An 8,855-nucleotide genomic window follows, 5' to 3' on the forward strand; every position below is an offset into this window, starting at 1 on the left:
AAGATATCAGGAATATCATAGGTGAAGCAGGCCAGATGTTTCCTGTTTTTATGGTCAAAATCAAAGGAAATGTTTTGTGGGCATTAGCATGTCACTTTAAATCCTGAGCACCATGTGTTGTTAGTGTCAGAAAGCCAGATAGTTTGCTTTTCTTGTATTGCGGATTCTTCGGACCAAATTTGTTTATAGTGGAGAGAGAAAAGAAGAAAGTAATGCTCAGATCAATAAAATAAAGTTTATGTTATGGAGTTTTGGGGTGAAAGTGATTGGATGGAGGAACAAAAAAACAACTTTGAAAATGTTACCTACTTTCTGACCTATGGGATAACTCCACAGAAATCATCTTTTGCAACTCCCAAGAAGCATAATTTCTAGTATCATAAATCAGACCCAGCAGCTAGTGATTGTATGACCACAACATTAAAATCACCAATGGTGTCAGTAAACTTTATTTCAGCTGTTTTCCCGTGAAGATCCACGGTAGAATAGGTCTTCAGCAACCCGTGCTTACCGTAAAGGTGCCATGCTTGTAGTAAGAGACAACTAACGTGATCGGGTGGTCAGGCTTGCTGACTTGGTCGCATGTCATGGCATCCCAATTGCGTGGTACGATGTTCATGATATCAATCATAGGATTGTCTGGTCCAGACTCGATTATTTACAGACCGCTGTCATATAGCTGGAGTATTGCTGAGAGCGGGGTTTAACAACAAACAACTTTATTAATCAGAAAACTGTTCTGTTTTGTGACGGTTGGGCTAAGCACTTTGTCAACATTGAGTACAACTGTGCGAAAAATGCCAACAACAAATTCACAAACTACAACCAACCTTGACTAGCTGTAGGTGCCATTTTCTGTTCTGTGCATTCAACGAAGAAGTTGCGTCCGTTCCATTGAGAAATGGATTGATATTTTGTGTTTTGGGGGAATTACTGGAAAAAGAAAATCATTTGGCTAAAATAATTAATAGTCTTGGTTCTCAAGCACAGCCTGCATCGATCACAAAGTCTTTCGCACGTTTCGTATTTATTTCCATTTTCAAAAAAATAATAAATTAGTATGCTTATAATACTTTAAAACAGTGCAATCCAATATAGCACACAGTTACTTCCCTTTACATGCACACTGCTTTACTGCGTATCTCGTGTTATGGTCATGGCAGCAATAGGAGTTTGTATGCTTGTTTATGTAGGGAGGCCAATCCCAGGTTGATGGGACACAACTGTTTATTTGGTTACATTCTGATTTGAACAAGCCCAAAAGAACAACTTCCCGCCACACACTGTTTTCAAAAGCCATTGCTAGAGAACCAATTCTTCTGTTTTTTTAAAGCCTTTTTTTTCACTTTATTTTTTTTGTCAAAATCAATGAAAAATCAGTTTGGTGGATCTGTAACACCAGATAAAAAATTGGTCTGAACTATTAAAGAAAAAGGCTCATACAATTTGCATTCTTAGGGATCTTCAGCCTGGTATGTGTGTTTCTTTATGTGTAAGAATATAGTTTTATATGTTTTCATATTTTATGCAAGTGCACTTCCATATGAAAGAAGTCAGGCATGGTAGACTAAGTGGTCTGAGGTGCTGGTGCTGCAATTCAATGTGTAGACTTGCTTCCCTTTGCATTCCAAGGATCCTATGATCAGGGGTTCCAATCCCAGATTCTCTGTTTATGATCCTTGACTTGTCTGGCTTGTTCACTGGTTAAACAATTACCATCTCTGAGCTGCAACATAGAGCTTCATCATCATCTAGTGATGTTTATATCAAATTTCATATTATTATTGAACAAGTTTGTTAAACGTGTTCGTTCACCTGAATTTGCTGATGTGGTTTTTTTTAAGTACATAACACTCGATACATCTTTTTTTACACTATGGGGGCGGTCAGGTAGCCTAGTGGTTAAAGCGTTCACTCGTCACGCCGAAGACCCGGTTTCAATTCCCAACATGAGTGCAATGTGTGAAGCCCCCCCCCCCGTGTGATATTGCTGGAATATTGCTAAAAACGGCGTAAAACCATATTCACTTTTTACACTATGAATCATAAACTACTACTTTTCTAAACTCTGAAATGTGCAACATACCGGTAGATCATGTTAGTAGGCAGAGCATGTATACTGTTGGTCATCTACCCCCTACAACTCCACCTCTGTTAAACCGCTGATCGTCTATAATGCTCATTGATTATTTGGACCCCAAAGGTAGCGTTGCAAGGGATCACTGTATTTCATTGTGATACACTGGTACAGTAAACTACGGTTATAACGAACTCAAAGGGACTACTAGTTTAAGTTCGTTATAACCGTAGTTCGTTATAATTACATAAACAGCATGACTACAGCAAGTAGTCGGGACCAAAAAGTAAGTTTGGTATATCCGTCAGTTCGTTATAAGCGTGTTCGTTAAAACCGTAGTTTACTGTAGTTGAAATATTCGCCTTCACCCGATATGCAAGTTTCTTCTGTCTTCATATTATGTACATATGTATGTTTATATGGAAGAAACTAGTTCCATGTTTTCAGATTTTATAGTGGTAAATAATGAGTAAAGCTTCATTCAGGTTTAACCCGGTAAGCACAACGCAGCCGATCCGCTGCTCAGGTCACGAGCCGCACGTGCTTCTGCTACCGCGAGGTCACTGCCCCTCACCCATGACGCTCAGTCTTCTCCCTGCAGGAGAGAAAGTAGGACGCAAGCAATGGCGTGCAAAGAGAGTGTCGACTTCGAAACCTGGTTTGAAGAGCAAGGTTTCAGCGATAGCTCTATCTCGAAATTGCTGGCGGAAGAGCTCATCACGCTAAGTTAACTTGCAGACTTAACTAAAGACGATATTGCCGAGTTAGGTTTCAAGATGGCACAGCGAAAACGTCTTGAGAAAGTGGTTGAAGACATGAAATCCCCTTGTCATGACCAGTAACGACTGCAGCAGCAAGATAGAAACGAAGAAAGTAGTTCCATGTTTTTATATTATATACATTTACTGTTTGCATCAGACGGTTTCTTAAAACTGTCATCATGAGTGTGATGTTCTAACTGGTTCTCATAAAAGTGTCTATGATGTTTGTTATGTGCAATATGACATATTTTATTCATTCCAGTAATTAGATATATGGTCGGTTAACAATATCTGAAAGGATTTTAAGTTCTTTCATCATCACCCAGAATGATATATGTTCATGCCAAATCTAAATATATTTTTGTGTAACTTAAATATACAAATACCATGATTTATTAAATTTTTATACAATGTATTGAAAGACATATTCGTGGATATTTGATCTGAATTATACTAGCCACATAAAGAAACTGTGCACGGAGAAAATATAGATATAAGGGCACACTGTCCATATATGAAATATAGGTTTGAACACAGCAATTATTGGAGACATTCAAACGCTCATGCACATGCCATGCGATATGACGTCATTGATGGGGGCCTATGGACGTGCAATGTGTTACTGCACGTGCATCCTGTGCAGCTGTACACAGTATGTGCAACTCAAACTTCCCTGTCACTTTGGAAAGCATGATCTGTGGTCATTCAAAAATTCAAAACTTCTCAGGCTCAGACACAAGCATATCACAAGCAAATCATGCCAAGATTGACAGCTGCACAGCGTCATGAAGCCATTGGAATGATCCGAGCGGAAATGAGGCAACAACAGGTGGCAACACATTTCCAATGCCATCGTAACACGATATCGGCATTGGTGAGGCGTTATCAGAACACAAATGACGTTGCCGACCACCCACGTTCAGGACGTCCCCGAGTAACGACGCCAAGACAGGACTGCATGATGGATTCGAGTTACACATCTCCGACACAGGTTCCAAACGGCAGTAACGACGTCCCAGACAATTCCTGGACTGCGCCGTATCCATCCCAACACTGTCAGGAATCGTTTACGTGAGTACGGGATTCGACCACGACGCCCTGCCATACATTCCATCCTGACACACCGTCATCGAGTCAACCGTCTAAGATGGTGTCGAAATCATGTTCTTCAACCTCGAATATGGTGGAGAAATGTTGTCTTTACAGATGAATCGAGGTTCAACATTTCCCACAGTGATGGGCGCCAACGTGTCTACCGGCGTTTGGGAGAACGTTATGCATGCAACTGTATTGTGGCGAGGAATCGTTTTGGAGGTGGCTCTGTGATGATTTGGGGTGGGATAACAGCACGGCACCGAACCCCTTTGGTGGTTCAGGGCAATCTCAACGGTGTTGGCTACAGAGATCAGATTCTGAGGCCTGTGGTCATTCCTTTCCTGCAACGTCATGGCCCGGGATTGACATTTCAACTGGGCAACGCTCGTCCTCACACGGCTAGGGTCGCAATGGATTTGCTTCACCATAATAATGTCATGTTACTGCCATGGCCTGCAATTTCTCCAGATCTCTCCCCAATAGAGCATGTGTGGGATGAAATGGAGCGCCGTCTGCGTCGTCTTCCACATCCTCCAGATAACGTCCGTGACTTGGCACAGGATTTGAGGAGGATATGGCAGGCCATTCCCCAGGCCTTCCATGCCCATTTGGTGGACTCCATGCGTCGCCGATGCACTGCTGTGATTCACGCACAGGGTGATCATACCCGTTATTGACTTTGTGACTTTGTCGTTTGACCCCTTACTCCATTTTGATCTTCTGACGTCATCGTAACATTTTCTTATGGTCCGATCATTCAGCTGCTACAGCGTCTGCATCATTTTGTTCTTGCTGTGTTGTATTTCAATCCAGAATATATTTTCTCCGTGCACAGTTTCTTTATGTGGCTAGTATATTTAAAAGGATTGTCTGTGATATGTAATTTTGAAGGGAAATTAAACTACGAACTTTTAACACTTTGTGTCTTATTGTTATATATATGATAGCTACGCGATAAATAGCATGGTTTATTTCATGATGGCCGCCTCCGTGATATGTAGCTGGCAAGCGCAGATGAACTTGCAATGGGCGAACGATTGCATTCAAATGTGGGAGAGATATGACAATCTGTATTTGGAGAAAAGGTACATAAAATGGATGTGAAAATTATGAGAACATCTGGGAAATATCCTCAATAATGCAAAAAGATTTCTTTAAAGAGTTTTAAAGTGTATGAAGGATGAATAATACGTTCTGCCACAGAGTGAGTGCAGCTATTCACGGCGATCTGCCACAGACAGCTGGGTAATCTGTGAGCAGCGGTGGGGGATGTATTGACTTATTGACTTATCATCACACCATTGCCCAAAACATCATGTACAGCGAAGTCAAGATATCAATAGTTGACACTGATGTCACTCTTCATTATTGATGGTGTCGATGGATCTCAATCATATAAAGAAGATGAAGACCTATTCTACCCCGGAAAAAACATCATTTGAACAATCCACCCATATTTGCACCTTATCTGTCAGATAAAAAACAAATTTCACAGATAACAAAATCAAACAATTCTTTCAAAAATAAGTTTATTTTTTCTAGTTTTGAATGCTTCATACAAATTAAATTGAAACAAACACTTGTACTGATTACGCTATTTGGATACATTCTTTCAAACAACACATTATATAATGCCACAGCTTGAACCCCATATCCAAATATATACTGTTGGCTCAAATGAAATCGGAAAGACACTCACTTCACTTTTCTTAATCAAGTAAAAAATAAATGTAACAAACAAAATCAAAACGTCAGTGTACCCTTGTTCAGTTGTGAGTGTTGTTAATTCAGACACTTTGAATTTCACAAACACAATTAGTTCCCATCCCATCAGGGCAGTGAAGAATTGTGCTTAAATGCAGTGTTTAACATACAAGGCGTCAGTAAAGCTTTCAAAAGGTTTTATGGTAGACGTGGAGAACATTTCCAAATGTAACGCATCAGTGACGGAAATGATGTCAGATGCAATTCCCTATTTGATTTGTACCATATATTCCCTTGTTTTTGTCAGGTGAACAATTGACTTGCCTTTGCATGTGTTTGCAATGGGTGCCACCGGTGGGGCATCATCTCATCTGTTTGCAAACACCTGGCATCATAACTATTTGATAGTGATTCACAAACACATGCTCATAACATACTGTATTCGATGTAATAAGCAACCCGCTCTAATAAGCGCCCACGGTGATATTTGCTAATATTTTGGCTTGTGAACAATCCCAATTAGCACCTTTTCCGATAGATCAATGTACTCAATACTTATTTATACGCGTATAATATGCACTCGTGTGTTATATGCACCCTTAATTATGGGCAATTAAATTCTGGAAAAATATATCTCGTATATAAACATTTCAGGCTGTCAGCATAAACCACGAAATTTATCATTCAACTCTGGGTTTTTTCCACAAAATAATATTCTGATAAGTGCCCCCTATTTCTAATTTTGAGAGCTCCCTGGGCGCTTATTACATCGAATACGGTAGTTGGAATTGTACAGTCAACTTTGGCAGAGATTTCCCATGAATATGGAAAGGGTTTTGTCACCCGTATTCTCAGCAATGCTCACCTGGAAGGGAGCGAGTTGCAATAACAAGGTCTTGACTAGGGCTGTAATTGACATAATACAATTTGTATTTCAATATACAATATCATACATGAAAGCTCGATAAATGCCATGTTGAGTCCTAAAGGCCATTACCCATGAAACGTACCACTAGTGATGCAACCAAAGCATGTTCAGGAAATTTCTGATCAAATCAAACTAATACATACGTTTGAGAATAGTATTTTTACAATTCATTTAATACCATAAACCTTAAACAGTCCAACTTCATTAATCAGACCCCTGTAACAATGCAGACACAGTTCACTGTTGGATTTGTTGATCACGTGCTTGAAGGTACTGGCATCTGTACCGACCGTCACATTGAAAGAAATCCATGTCGCCTGTCTTCATTAACCAGAGTCTTAGACCAGCAGAGTGGATTTTAGACATTATTATCCATTAAGTTTCTCATGACCACAAAGTGACACTGTTCAAAGACTATCATCTTCCCAAGGCAAGGGAATTAACTGACTATAAAAGTCCTGTTTCCAACCTTGCGGAACTAGCTGGAATTATGGAGTTATTCTTTGGCTGGACTAACAGGTCTATGTATAGTCAAATGAAAATCATGTAACGAAATTGACATCCAGTTAATAAAAAATAATAACGTACACAGGTCGTGACGTATCTGTCTATTGTGAAGGATGTCCACTGATCTGAAGTCCGAGTACTGAACTTTTTCTGAGATAGATATTTTTCAAATCTGGACAACTTGATCTAGCTTTTCCAAGCATTCTAGCTGCAATCATGAACTACTGTATCAAATTCATACTTTACTAGTGAGTGAGTTGGGTTTAACGCCGCTATTAACATTATTCCATTTATATCATGGCGTGTCAGCTTAATGTGGGAAGAAAACCCGAAGTGATGCAGGTCTCCCACGTTTACCACGAGCACAGGTATGGTGCTGACAAACCTAGAAACATAATCTGGGCGAACCGGGATTCAAACCCACAATCATGGGTTTCTGGCGTGCCCAAGGGACGCAACTCTGCACAGCGAATCACGGTGCCTTAAACGACTGGGCCACACATGCCCCCTCATACTTTACTATAGAGACATATAGAGAAATAACTCAATTGTTACACATTCGCAAAACAGTATGATTAAATAGTATTTAGGTTTTAAATATATTATAACCATGTATGGATACAAAGTTCAGATATAAGTAACATCACAATTTCTATTTGTTAGTGTGTTGATTTAGTTCCCTCAATTTCTATCATGCAGCAGCATACACACAGCACTACAATGTCAAACAAGCATAAAATACTCATATCCTGCACCTACAATTTTCAAGATCGAAATGAGCACAACCATCATTTTCAGTCGATGTCAAAGTCGGTGCATACGAAACTCAAAATAAATTCTTAAAAATCCCTAACTATCAAAAGGCACCAGTTTACCACTAAACCTATCTGTGTGCCAAGTTTGGTGAGGAAATATTTACGATTTTCAAAATCTGCTCTAGAAAGAAGCACTACTGCCATTTTCAGTCTGAGTCAAAGTAATTGCAGTAGAAATATTCGAAAAATATTTTTTTCAAAAATCCTAAACTATCAAAAGGCACCAGTTCACCACTAGACCTATCTATGTGCCAAGTTTGGTTAAGATATCTCTCATGGTTTTTTAGTTCTGTGGAAACGAAACATGATTGATGAACGGACAGATGGACAGCACCCATGCCCATACCCCACTTCCACCTCGTGGCAGGAACAAGAATGATGTAATAATGCAGTACTGTCACAGTTAAAAGAACATAGCAGTGCTACTCTCATTCACTTTAGGTGTAACATGTCATTACTTCATGTTTTGTTTGATATGTGACCCTTTATATCTGATAGTCTTTTAGTCTTTGATTCTCGCAACATCGCTTAATATCAACGATAGATTGACTTCAAGTATGTTGCAATAGGTCTCCTTATACAAAACAGTTCGAGCTGAACTCTGAACGCAAATACATACCAGAAGACAGAATACCGTTTAAATAAGGTATAAAATGATCAAACATTTAAAAGTCAGAAGGAATATGTGCATAGTCAGAAAGAAATGCAAACATTGGCGACTTGTACTCGTGTAACCATGGAATTTTATTGTTATTGTCATTTAACCATGTATCACATGACTAACCACGGGTCCGGGTAGTCCTGTGGGCACCCTGGTTCTACTCTGGCCCCAACCGACCCGAGTACCCAATCTACCCCTCCCAGCCCTACTGTTTACGAGGACATTTTGATTGGCTGCCAGTAGCATCACAGTTAGTATGCCACTGTCATTTTTTTTGATGATGCATTCATCAAACAAAGTATTGGAA

This window comes from Haliotis cracherodii, unplaced genomic scaffold, assembly GCF_022045235.1.
Source record: "Haliotis cracherodii isolate W230 unplaced genomic scaffold, xgHalCrac1.p SCAF_1, whole genome shotgun sequence".
In the NCBI taxonomy this organism is placed as follows: Eukaryota; Metazoa; Mollusca; class Gastropoda; order Lepetellida; family Haliotidae; genus Haliotis; species Haliotis cracherodii.